The sequence below is a fragment of the Numida meleagris genome, chromosome 2 (genome assembly GCF_002078875.1).
Source record: "Numida meleagris isolate 19003 breed g44 Domestic line chromosome 2, NumMel1.0, whole genome shotgun sequence".
Lineage (NCBI taxonomy): Eukaryota > Metazoa > Chordata > Aves > Galliformes > Numididae > Numida > Numida meleagris.
In genome coordinates, this window is record NC_034410.1 from 31129332 (window position 1) to 31142840 (window position 13509).

Sequence of the window (13509 nt, forward strand, 5' to 3'; positions counted from 1 at the left end):
GCCGGGCCGGGGGCACACAAAGGGCCGCGGCCCCCTCCCCCCGGAGCCGTTAGCGACTCGGCCGGGCGGACGCGGCGGGGGGCTCGGGGCGGGGGAGGCGCGGAGGGAGGGGAGGGGCGGGGGGCCCAGGGAATGCGCCCGCAGCCGGGGAGAGGGGGCGGAAATGAGAGCCGGGCCGCGCTCCGCGCGGGCAGCCCGCGGGGCTCGGCGCGCCCGAGGGAAGCGCATCCCTCCCGCAGCGGCCCCGCTCGATAGGAGCGCGGCGGACCGCTGTAATCTCCGCGCCGTGCTCGTTCCCACGCGTGCTGCAGCGGCCGCGGGGCGCAACTTCGGCGCAACTCGACGGGGCCGCGCCTTTGTTCTCCGCGCTCCGTGAGGGGCTTCGGGGGCATCGGGGCCGCTCCCTCCCGAAGCCATCGTGCGCGGCCTTCCCGCAGCCGCGCGAAGGCGGCGCTCCCATTGTGCGCGGCCGTGCCCTGGCTCCGCGAGGAACCGGGATCGGCGATCGGGGCCGGCTGTAGGGCTGTAGAGATTGTCGGCTTGAACGAGCGGGCAGGGCTGCGCTCATCGGAATTTAAGCACTACTTCCGTTTTGTTGGAATTGAGCAAATAATTCTCTCTTCCCCCCCACCCCCATTTTTTTTCCCCCGACTTAAAGAGCCTCCCCATGGCTCTTTAACGTCGGCTGAGGCATTTCCCGAAGTGAATTTGTGTTTCACAATTTCAAACATTATGGTGTCGTTGAAAGAAACAGTTGTGTCAGCAGAGAGCAGCCCCCCGCGAAGTGCCCCGTGCTCGGCCGGACCCGGGCAGCCATCGACCGCCGTCCTCGCGGCTTCGTTGCGCTCTGCACGAATTCGATCTGTGCCGAATTTCCCAGCGCCGTGCATGTGCTCGTTCCGCCATGGCCGGGTTGTGGGGTTTTCTCCGGCTGCCAGCAGGGCTGCACCCATGCAGTGTCCACTTTTGCTGATGTGTTTGCTGGGAGATTTATTGTAAGGAATGAAGCTTGAAAGTCCACAGCACCATCACAGTAGGATGGCTGGAGGGGGAAAAAAAAAAAAAGTAAAAATAAAACCCCGTTTATTAGCAATACTTTTCTTTTGCTCCTCTGGAAACATCTCGCTAATAAGGCGGAATATTTATCTCGAAAGCTCAATAATACAGAGCTTTGTTTGTAAGAAGTGTGGGTTGGGTAGCGGTTTCATGAGTAAATCCAAAGGCTGAAATGCCAAAAAATAAAGGCACACCCGGCGGAGCGGGGAGCGGGGGTCGCGGCGCGGGGATCCGCCCTGTACAGAGTAGGCGAGCGGACCCCCGTGCCGCGACCCCCGCTCCGCACCGATCCGGGGCAGCCGTCGGGGACGCTGCTCCACTCCCACCCGTGGGCGGCCATCGCCGCTCGTAGTAAAACGGCGCGGGGCGTGGCGCGCCGCCGCTTCCCATTGGCTAGCGGTCGGCAGAGCGCGCCGCCGCGCCGCTCCCTATTGGCTAACGCGCCGGCCCGCGTGGCGCGAAAGAGGGGGCGCGGGCGCGAGAGTAGGGGGCGCGGGAGCGGGGGGCGAGGGCGGGGAGAGCCGGTGGCGGCCCGGCCTTTGTCACGCGGTAAGTGCGGCCGTGCCGGTGAGCGCGGCGGACAAAGAGGCGGCGGCGGGCCCGGGGCAGCGATGATGCGGGCGAGTAGCCGCCGCCGCTCCCCGGTGTACGGTCCCGGCTTTATCCCCGAATCACGCGCTGCTCGAAGGCGGTGCGGAACCGGGTACCGGGCTAGTAGCGCGGCCGGGTGGGAGGTGAGCAACGAAGCTGGAGGGCTGGAGAAAGCGCTGCGGGCGGCCCCGAGCCGGGTAGGGCGGTTTTTTCTAATAAAACAGAGCCACAAAGAGATCGCCTCGGTGTCTGTGTGACTGTGCGGCCGGGAAGCCACAGGGACTTCTTATTTTGTAATGCAGTGGTCACACCGTGCGATACCGAAACAACTCAAACCTCATTTCTAAGCGAGTGTTGCGGTGTGCAGAGCGCGGTGCCTGTGGCTCAGCATGGATCTGCTTGCTCAGCTTGGAGAGCAAAGGTTTTATTTCTTCATTCTGTACGGGGATCTCAGCCTCCGGGTTCTGTCGCTCAGTTTATCTCCTTTTCAGCTTTCAAACATTTGCAAACCGATCTTACAAAACCAAAAATCCGCTCACGTGCATTTAAAAGCCAAATCCAATTTGCAGTCCCGTTGGCACGCACCGGCCATCAACTTTTGATCGGCGCTGACGGCGCTCGACACGGCCGCGTTCCGAACGGGGCTTTCCGAACGGCCCCGCCGCGACGGGGCACCGCGGTGTCCGGGACTTGAGCTCTGCTCCTTGGTGGTAGCGGGGAGGGGGAGGCAGAGGGAACCCCGGCGGGCGCTGCTCGGGCTCCGGCCGACCCCGCGGCTGGAGCCCCCCACCCCCACGTGGCTCCCCCGCCCCGGGGTGCTCCGCGGGGCTCCCGCGGGAAGCGCGGGGCTGGAAGCGAAGCGCCGCTTCTGCCGCGGGGCTGCTTCCCCCCGTCGGAGGGGGTTTAACCCGCTTCGGCCGGGTTTTTGTTCGGTTTTTGTTTTGTTTCATTCGGGCGCGTTTTGGAGAAATCCGGCTCCGCTTCTCGCTTTGCTCAAGGAGCCCTTTTTAGCCGAGGGGAAAAAATATCGAGGGAGGGAAATGGGGCAGCAGCCCGAGCGTGAAATCCCCGCCGAGAGAACAATGAGCGCCCCCCGCCCCGCGGCCCCGCGCTGGGTTCCCGCCAGGGCTCGCGCCGGGGGCTCCGCCGGTCCCACCGCGCCGGGGGAGGGGGCCGGGGCCGGGAGCCCCGCGCCGGGCAGGGCGGGACGCCCCCGGCTCCTGCCCAGCAGCCATTAGGCGTTCGGAAGAGAAATCTTCGTTTCTTTCTCTACGAATGTTGGTATCGCACCGCCTCCGCGGAAGCTCTAAAACATTTTTTTTTTCTCCAGATATTTAGAAAAAAAAAAGAAAAGAAAAAAAAAAAGCGACGTTATTTTGAGTTCCGATAGGTTGTTGTGTTATTTTATAAGCACAATTAGAGCTGTTAGCGGCCAGAGTTTGACGGAGTTTACTTTTTGGTTGTTTTGTTTTAAATTGGTTTAATATCTTAGCAGATATTTATTCCATAGCTGGAGGTTGATAAGAGCTCGGCCCCTCCCCGCTCCTGTGGTAGCTGGGGTTGATTTTGGTTTTGTCTTTTTTGCAAACCCAACCGGGAATAAACATCCCAATAGCAAAGCAGCACCCCCGAAACCAGCTTCAACTCGGCCATTAATTCCTGTACCTTCTGAAGAATCAGCTCCCGTACAGTTATGCTGAAAATACCCTTTCCCTTCACAATACATATTTTCTCATTTGCTCCTTATATTTTTCCTTGGGCTCAGGAGAGACCCAGTGCTGAGCACATTGGGTTTTTGTTCCCACTCCTTGGGCAGATGAGCCCACGAACTGCAGAGCCCAGGGCCGCCCCACGGCTCCTCCTGCCCCCCAACCTCCTCCCCGCATCCCTCTGTGCTTCTTCATCTGCCCTGAAATGAGCTCTGCTCTGTCCCCTGTGCCCCTCACAAAGCCATTCCCCAGAGCTGCTTGCCTTGCAGCATGGGTCACCTTAGCGCATGGCTCGTGGCTTTAGGTAGAAAAATGTGGGGAACTTTGATGAGGGGAGATCTGTTTGGATGGTATTGTCAGTGCAAAATGGCTGCACAGCCATGCGAGGGGAGGAAATGCCTATTTTCTTTCTTCTTTTTTTTTCTTTTTTTTCTTTTTTCTTTTTGCCCAAGTTATGGGTTTCTGACAATTAATTAGCTAATGAAGTTTGAGCTTATTTTTTTTTCCCTAAAACATTTTATGGTTACTGCAAAAAATAAAATAAAATAAAATAAAATAAAATAAAAACAAATAAAATTTAAACAAGAAAATGGGAGCAGCTAGAACTTGTACAGAAAAAAGTATTGAAGTAGGAGGAGAGAAATCAGCATAAACCAGAGGTGCTGTGCATCCCCAAAAGGTTCAACCTGGGGAAACAAACGCCAGCCCCAGCGCAGCCAGCCAGCCCCGCTCTCTGCTCATTCATTCCCATTTCGAGGCCCCATTTGCATCTCAATGGGGCGAGCCCTGATGCCACGGGGGCACAGAAATGTATCCCAAACTAAGAAGCACTTTCAGCCCCAAGTTTTTCTGCAGGAAATATATTTGTGTTCGCAGCAGACAATTTTTTTAGTTGTTATTATTATTATTATTATTATTTTTAATAACAGCAAACAGTTTTGGCTGCGCTTTCACATGTTTTTAAGATCTTCCTTAAACTAAAGTTTGAAAATCCAACAGGAAAACATGAGAGAAATGCCATATTTAGGTCTGGTGTGGGGCTGTTCGCCCTGAGCCCATTGTAGGGCATTGTGTGAGCGGATCAGGGCTTGTAGCAGTGGGGTTGAGCTCGCAGAGCGCGTGGACACAGCGCTGGGATGGGGTCACGGGGCCAGAGGAAAAATGCAGCTTTCTTGCATCAGAGCCGTGATAAAGCCCCCGCCCATACGTACACATCCACCGAGGCGTTCTGATAGGCAGAGCTTGGAGGCAAGACTCCTAGCCACCTTCCTGGCCGCAGCGTAGCAATGTAAGAACAGAGGCCACTTGGGCCACCAACGAAATGCCAACATTTGTTTGGTTTCGTTCTTTGAGTGAAAAAAAATAAAACTATCGTCGATAATTTATTTTCTTCCATTGTGCAATGGATCCAAGGAAATTCTGGAGTTTTTTTGTGCCTCCTTTCTTCAGCTTTGTTTGGGCTTCTGGTGCCAATGAGGCTGAATCCCAACACTGAACCCGGGCATGGTCCAAGTCAAAATAGCAGCAGAGTTTCTTCTCGAAACAAAAAAATCCAAACATCGGTTCCGATGGTGATGAAATGCAGCCTTAATTGAAATGAGTGCTAAAGCTGCTTAATGAAACCATGAAATTCCAGAAATTCTGCTTAAATTTCCCTCGGCGCCAGCAAGAAAACGAAAATACAGAACTTTGTCCCTTCAAGTAAAAATAAAAACAAAATAACATTAAAACAATCAAATACGTATTTGTAGACAATGGTTAAGTGAAGGTGCCTCCTGTCAGTGGCTCAGTCTAACTATGTGATGGAATATGCCATATTCCCACCCCAAATTTCTCGTTTTGATGGCAGCCGTTGTGTTGTCCCAAGCTGGCCCGGCCATTGAAAGGTTCTGCCCAACCCCGCCGAGCTGAGGGCAGCGGGGCTCAGATGGGGGCTGCAGTGGGGGCTCTGGGGACCTCTCTGGGGCTCTGGGGGAGATCCAGCCCTCAGTGGGTCAACATTTGAGGTTTCCACCTTTGTCCCGTCCCATGGGGGCTGCTCGCAGGTGCGCGGCCACGCACCGGGTGCCAAAGTCCGGCTGTCCCAATCGTTGGGAAAGAGGGAGCAGCCCACGCTCCCCCCCGGAACATGCCGATTCTGCCCCGTGCTGCCTTCAGACAGCTCAGGAGCTCTTCTCAACAGGAAAAAAAACCCACAACAAATGGTAGCCGAAGGGAAAATTTTGTTTTCTCTATAAATTATGTGTGGAAAAGGAATGAAAATGAGAAGAGATTTCACACCTGAAATCCCCACCGGAACCCTCTCCTGTTTCCTTCTGCTACAAATAAAGTTGCAGTTGATTTTTTCTATTCTCATACAAAATGCTGGGTCCTTTTTCTTTTTTTCTTTTTTTTCTTTTTTTAAATTATTATTCTTTTTTAAACGATTATTTCTTCACACCGGGCACCTTGCTGCAGATCCCTGCCACGAGGGATCCTGTCGGTGCCCGTCGGCCGCCCCGCGGCACGGCAGCAAGCTGGGGCACGCCGTGCTGCAGCTGTGGGTCCAGCAGGAAGGTGCTGAGCTCCTTGGGAGCCAGGGGTGGGGGGTCTGCTGCTGCCCCAGCCCCACAGCGGGATGCCCATGCCCCAGACTGTGGAACCTGGGCTTGTTCCTCGGGTGGGGGCAGAAGGGTTGCTTTTCTAAACGAATAAAGCGAATCTTTTCTTTGAGACTTGCTTCATGCGTTGTGCTTGTGGGCTTTATCTCTTGTATTAATTTGTTCTTGCTAACCTATTCATTTAGTGATAGTAGTTTGCTTACACGATTTCTGGTTTTTATTTGGATTTTTTTTTAGTTTTCTCGTCTCAAAACCAACTTAATCGATGTACCTCCTTTGTTATTGTTCATATGCTTTTTATGCACTTTAAGGATTCAAGCATTCATAAATCTTACCCAAGTACGTCCAAAAGTAAGAAATACCCTAAGAATCAAGAAATAATGACAACGGAGCAAAACAAAATTTTGGTTTTATTTTGTTTTGTGGTATGAGATATGAGACATTTCTTGCAATTAAATGCTGAGATACAGCACTTACTATTTTCAGGAGATCCATTCTTTTCCATGACCCTTTTTGTATGACCCCTCCGACAACACAGGAACTAGTTTCAGACACAGCAGAGCTCTGTGCTTCTGCCTGCACTGGAACCAACACCAGCGGAGAACCAAGGGGCAGAAGGATGCCTTTCCTTGCCCTGCCATGAGAAACCTTATCACCTTAATTGCTATTTTGTATTCAGACCTATTAGTAACTAAATTAAACTGAGGAATCCACACCAACAGAGATCATATTAGCTCAAAAAGTTATACCTGTTCCATCTGTGGGCGGTGTTTCCTTCTCACAACGAGGTTTTATCCTAAAACAAAGGTGGAGTCCCATGGAGGAACATTTCCCTTCTGACGAAGCTTAGCAGCCCTCGGAGAAGCCCCCTGCACACAGCGCAGGGCAGTGCCTTCCCTGCGGCTCCCATAACCCATCTGCAGGCACTGGGAACGCTCCCTGGGGATGGGAGATAGCTGCCCTTCTCATCATGGCTCGATATCTGACAAAGAGCAGTGATGGGGCACCCAGGAGCCAGATCTCCACTGTTTCAGTGGGTAGAAGGTGGCTTCAGAGTCACCGTTTTAACTGCACAATTCACATATGTTATGTTCCTGTTTGGCTGTGGAGATCTCTGAATACAGATAGAGATGTGTGCGAGTGGATCAAACCTCCCAGATTTAACACACATACAAGCCCACAACGTGGGTCCCACTGCCATATGGCCAAGCCAGCAGACCCTGCTCGGATGCACGCACCATCCCCATGAAGGTGGGCACTCTTCAGAGGGAGCTGAGCCAATCTACCTCCAGCTGAGCAAGGGAGGCACTCAGTGCAATGATCCCACCAAAAAGTGAATGGGGAGGATTTCAGAACGGGTGGGCTTTAAGAAGGGGTGGGTAATGTTTCCCTCCTTCTTTACCTGCCTCGGAATGCAGCAGCTCACAGCTAAGGAAGGAACCTGCTGGAGGAGCCGAGCCAGCCCACGTCGGGAAGCTCTGCGGGAAGGGCACCTTCTGCCGTGGTGGGGGCAGGGGGGAGGCAGGGCTGGAGCCAGCAATAGCGCAGTGGCTCCGTGGGGTTTGGGTTCCCCCAGCCCCCCACCTTGGGAAGACGGCAGCTGCTGGGGCAGGGGCTGGGGATGAGGCAGCCTGGTGGCTCCAGACACCACGTCCCCACCTCTGGTCCCTGCCCTCCAGATGGTGCTCTAGGGGGGCACACGGAGCCTTTGGGATGCTGGGATGCTGTGGTGACCACACAAGATGGGGATAAATCAGCAGCAATCGTTGGATTGGAGCAGCAGGAGAAGGGAAGACACCAAGATTTCCTTCGTGCTGACCTCACGGAAGGTGCCCTCACCTTTCTGTGCACCGCCTCAAAATGTTCTAGCGTGTGCACGCTTTACATTAACAGTCGACTCTATACATATTTAAATAGGGACATTATTAAGCCTGTGCCTGTTCAGACATATGCCCCTAGCAGGGGTGCTGGCTTCGCTTATTTTCTTTGGCTGTGATCTCAAACAGGAGGCGGCAGAGCCAGAGCAAAGTGCGTACGTGTGGATCCCAAAAAAGTGTATTTTACATCCATGCGTTGCTACAATGCAACATCCTCCCAGGAGATATAGGTGAACCTGATCCTGGAGAGAACAGTGTGCCGAGCAATGAAGATCAGAGCACTTCCTTTTCCTGCAGCAGAAGTGCAAGGGAGAAGGGCAGCAGCAAAAAGGCAGCCCCCACGAGAGCCATGCCCACTTGCACCCAGGTCTCCACACTCTCTGGCTCCTTGCTGCTCACGGGGCATGGCTGCAGAGCCCGGCTCTCGGGGAGCAGCCCTCTCCCTGCTCAGCACAGGTGCCAGCTTGGTGGCTGCCCGCCTGCAGGCAGCACAGCAGACCTCTGATGGCGGGGATGTCACACTCACTGCTCCCCTCCGTGTAGGGATGTCACACCCGCTCCCTGCTCTCCCTTGCCCGGCTCGTAGCACGTCTTTCCTGTTTCACCCAATCTTTCTTCCTGCTCCGCTTCCCTTTTCAGCTGCTGACCTTCAGCTCCCACCCTTCCTCCAGCTGTGCCCTCTGGGCCCCCTTCTCCTTCTCCTCTCCTCTTCACATTGTGCCTCCGTCCCCTGGCTGCCCCGCACTCACTTCTGCCCTGTGCTGGCTCCCATGGCACACACGTGTACCTTTCGCTGTCCTGACCCGCACCAGAAGTCAGAAGTTAACACCTCTGATCAGGATTTCTATAAGCCAGCCACACCTCGGGGGCACCCAGCTTGCAGACTTCCCTGGTGCAACCCTGGTCCCCAAATATAACAATACTTAGGACAATAAACTGCAGCGGAGAACGTCTCCCAGCATAGGTCTCCTCATTGGGGCAGCTTTGGGAGAAGGCAGAGCAGCAGCAGCAGAGTAGTGGGAGACTGCTTGGATCTGGGGCTGTACTCCGCAAGATCAGTGCCAGGGAGTCCCACATGTGGGGTCACACAGTGGGGACACAGCAGTGGCGGGGACATGGTGGCGGGGACATGGGAGATGGCGGTGGGTCCAAGCGCAGCAGACACAGGGCAACAGAGCAACGTCAGGAGCAGCAGACGTGGGGCAGCACCCGGTGAGCAGCTGTCGGGGTACTGGGCAGAGGAGCACTGAGCCTGGCTGGGGAGGAAGTGAAAAGCAGACGAGATCTTTGTGGGTTTGCAGCAACTGGTGGCTGACAGGAAGAGCCAATTCACGCCAGCATGAAGGGAAGAAGAAAGGAGGAGGGCAGTAGTGAAAATCCATATTGTTCACTTAGAAGCCTAACAGTCACTCTGCTCCAGGAGAAAAACAACGTGCTGGTTGCAAGAAGGAAAATCAGGCGGTTTCTGGAGCGCTCAGAAAATTCTGGTTGCTCCTTAACTTACTACTGTCAGCACTTTGAGATTGCAGACATCACCCTATCTTCTCTGCAGATCTCTGCTGTTTTGAAATTTTACAGGTTCCTCGGTTAGTAATTCAAAGGTTACCAGCTTGCATTCAGCAAAGCACCGCTCAGACGGGCTCATCCCACAGCAACTTTGCGTAATGAGAAACGTCACTGTGCAGGAGGCGAGGAGACGGCTCTCAGCACAGCAGAGTGACCCGGGGCTCTGAGAGGAGAATGCTGGGATCGAGCAGAAAGCCTCGGAGAAGTCCCCTGCCAGGCTGCTTCTTGCCCAAGCCCTGCACCTCCTGTGCCTGTGTCCTGCTCAGCCCCCGCTCCATGCCTGGGCTCCCACTGTGACTGAGCCTCTCTCACTGCAGCTGCTCTCAGGTTCTCCTGCTCCATGACCCTCACCACTCTCCTTCCCTGCTCCTTTCTGCATCTCCATAACTCCCAGGGCGAGCTCTGACCTTCCCCCTGCTGCCTTCAGCCCTGCAGTGTGAGCTCCCCTCTCCCCCTGGTGCTCCCACACCGTCCAGCGAAGCAGTGGAAATTCCCCTCCTCACACTTTCCTCCTTCCTTCCTTCGCTGTTCTCCAGTCTCTGGAGCTCAGGAATGGTGCCCAGCTTTGGCCCCACACCCGGCAAACCCAGCCCTTCTGACTGCCCCATTTACAGGATGCATTTTCTCCCCCATCTTTGCCAAGGAGGAGCTGGGCGCCGAGCAGAGGCAGTGCCAATTTCGGCAGTGCTGCAGAGGAGGGCTGCCTCCCCAGCAGGGAAGAGATGAAAGCGGAGCTTTCTCTGAGTCTGATCTATTGCACCTGGTGAAATTTGGGACGTTCTTGGGCAGCTCTTCAGATTTCCTCTCACATTCCTCATGATTAGTAGGAGATCACAGCAGCTTTTTGCATGGGTATCATCACCACGAGCAGGCTGGCCACGTCCCTCATCGAGCCGACAGCTCGGCAGCCAACTCAGAAAACTATTGACGGCCATAGCGGTTTCACCCAGGAGCTGGGGAGGAACCGTGCCCAGGACCTGGCTGTGCAGCCGTGGGGGTTCAGGGCTCCTCTTGTGTGGGGCTGCCACTCAGCTCACACCCTGGCTGCTCCCAGCCCAGCTGCCACAGCCGTTCAGCGCCGCTGACGTGCCCGCGGTGAGGGGCAGCCAGGCTGCAGGGCACTGCTGGTGGAACTAATGAGCTAAAAGTAGAAAGCAGGAGGAGACCGCAGCAGGTGGCTTCAGCGGGCGGGAAAAATGAAGGTTTCCATTTCCACATGCCGCGGAGGATGGCGTTAGCTATGTGGGTAGGGATTTGAGTGGAAATCCTCCTGCCGCTCGCCTGGCTGCGGGCTGCTCCCCGGCGCCGAGTGCCTCGAGGGGTATATTTGGCAATCGGATTGCTTTTGTAAAGGGCGCAATGCCTGCAACACCTGGGGAGGGCTGTGCTTCAAAGAAGGCTCGGCACATTTTCCAGGGCAGGAGGGGAGCTCTGGGAAGGATTGCTGCGGGCTTGTAGCAAGTGTGGCCACGCAGGCACCACTGCACTTTTGGCCCTTTGGTGCGGATGGCCAAACCCTTCTGACCACATTCAGGAGCCCAAATAAACCAATGCCGCACCCCATTCTGCCCCACGTCGCAGCCGCTGAGCCCAGGGAGGTGGCAGTGCCCTGCAGGAAGGCGACAGGACGAGCTCCTCCCAGGCTGCCCGCTGCCACGGGGACATGCAGGAGCTGCCCATGTCCCAGCAGAGAGGGCATCACTCACTGTGAGCGTTCCCTTAACAGACAGGGAAGAAGATGCTGCTGTGTTTCCCTATGGCAGTTGACCTCCCCTTGTACCTAGCCTTTCTGGAGGGGGGGGGTCTTCTCCACGACAATGTCTGAAGGAGCTTCTCCACATCTCAGTGGTGCTCATCTCACTAAAAATCTCTCACATCACTCACCGCTTTCTTTTCCTGCCCAGCTCCCAGGCTGCTGTTAGAGCTCTCTCCAATCACACATTTTTATCTGGGAATCACTGTGTTCAGAGGCAGGTCAGCACACAACCACCAGCTCTTGTGCTGGCTCTCCATGGGGCTCAGGCTCAGGGTCCCCTGCAGAGGAATGGGTGCACGACTGAAAGCTTTCGGTTTCAGATATTTGCCCATTTCACAGCACGCTTCTGCCAAGTCTTTATTTAGCCAGTTCACCCACTCCCGGCTCCTTGGATGATCCATCCCTATTATCCACTTAATTCTCATTATTCCTACTTCCTGACTCTTCCTGTGCATTAGGAACGCTACGCACACCTTCCCCTTTGCACACAACAGGGTACGACCCCAGGAAGCAGGACCCATGGCCTCAGCCAGGACCTCAGCAAGGGAGAACCACGCAGTGTCCGCGGTCGAAAGATTGTAAAGAAGTTAACGGAGGAAATAATGAGGCAACCATTTGCCTGCTGTGGGGAGTTCATTGAAAAAACAGGCATGTCTTTCACAGGGCTCACCATCTCCCAGCTACCTGCCCCCATCGGTTAATTAAACTGATTAATGATATTCATTGTCAGAGGAGACTCGTGAGAGGGGGATGAGGAAGCAGCTGTCCCTCTGCCGCTCCCTCATCACATCGCTGCTTGGGGATGGGGTTGGGGCTGGGGAAAGAGCCTGCAGCGGGGAAAGGCCCCGCTGGCCCCCATTCAGCCCAGCTCCAGCTCCCCATCTAGCCTGGCTCCTAGCCCGATCCAGCCCGCTCCAGCCCCTCGTCCGGCCTGGTTCCAGCCCCGTGTCCAGCCCCATGCTGGTCCTGGTTCCAGCCCTGCCCACAGCCCCAGGGCACAAGGGCCTAGCCTGGCTTGCTCTGGGGAGCACAGCCTACAGGCACTGCTGCTCGGTGCGGCACTGCTTGATCTTTCATAGATCCTCTCAAATTGCCTATTGTCTTCTAAATAAAAGATGATGAGAGAAGGGAAGCTATCATCCTTGTCTTCACACCCAGAAAAGCAAGGTGATACGCTCTGTCTGAGGTTAAAAGCGGGCTGAGGCAGGAGCTGAACCACCACTGGGTGACTGTCCCAGTACAGACTTACCAGAGAACATCCCCAGCCAGACCAGTGACGGTCCAGCTGTCAGCTCCAGTCAGGCTTTGTCTTTCTGTATTTTGAGTACCTGTTTTTCTCGTCTCCTTTCTCTGAAGTCCTCAGAGGGCTTTGCTGCACGGGCTCCTTTCCGGGCTCCAGCCAGACGTCAGATACACTGCAGATGAGCGCCTGGAAGTCACAACTTTGTAAGATGTATGTTAACCCCAGAACAAAATGCTGCACTTTGTGTTTCACTGTGAGTGAGAGACCAGAACTGGATGTTTGTTTTTAGCGAAGCTTTGTGCTCACCACCTCCTTCCTTCAACATCAGCAGGTAACATAGTGAAGTTGAACGCAGCGCCCGCTCCAGCTGCAGTGCTGGACCTGTGCCTCAAGTCCTGCGCAGCCATTGTTTTGTTCATGGCAGACCTGCGAAGGAAGCCTCAGTGTGAGCAAGATGCTTGTCTCCAGCTCGGCCATTGCCCTTTTCTGCCTGCCTGCCGGGTGTTCCTGTCTGTCCCGACACAGTCCGCCACGAAGAAGCCGGCAGCTTCACCATCCAGCCATCCACAGACACACAAGGAAGGGCCTTTCACTGTGAAGTGCAGGTTATAACCTGAATTCTCTTTTTACCCTCTCTCCTGGCCAACAACAGAGCATTCAGGGCACTGCCCCTGCACAGTGCGGGCAGAGGAAAGCAGGGGAGAGCAGGGGCATGGAGCAGCTCCCCAGCCTTGGCTTGGGGTGGCAGCCAGGGAAGTCAGTGTCCTTCTAACAGGAGGCTTTATTACACATAATTAACCTTCCTCTAAGGAGAATGGATTGCTCTAAAGGAATAAAACCGTTAGAGGTGTCCATGTGCTATAGAAATACACAAAGAGTTCAGCTGAAGTGAAGGTGTATTTGATGGGCAGTTACGTCCTCTAAGTCTTGTGTTTTTTTTTTTTTTTTTTCGGTGACCAGCTTCTGAACATTTTCTACACTAAAACCACAACCTAGAAATCCAAACTGGCAGTTCCTCTTGGAGAGGAATTCAGCTGTATAGCGACCATGGGATTTCACATCTGGGATTTTTCACTAGGAAGCAGATTGGCTCTCAGTTCTCAAGATTTTG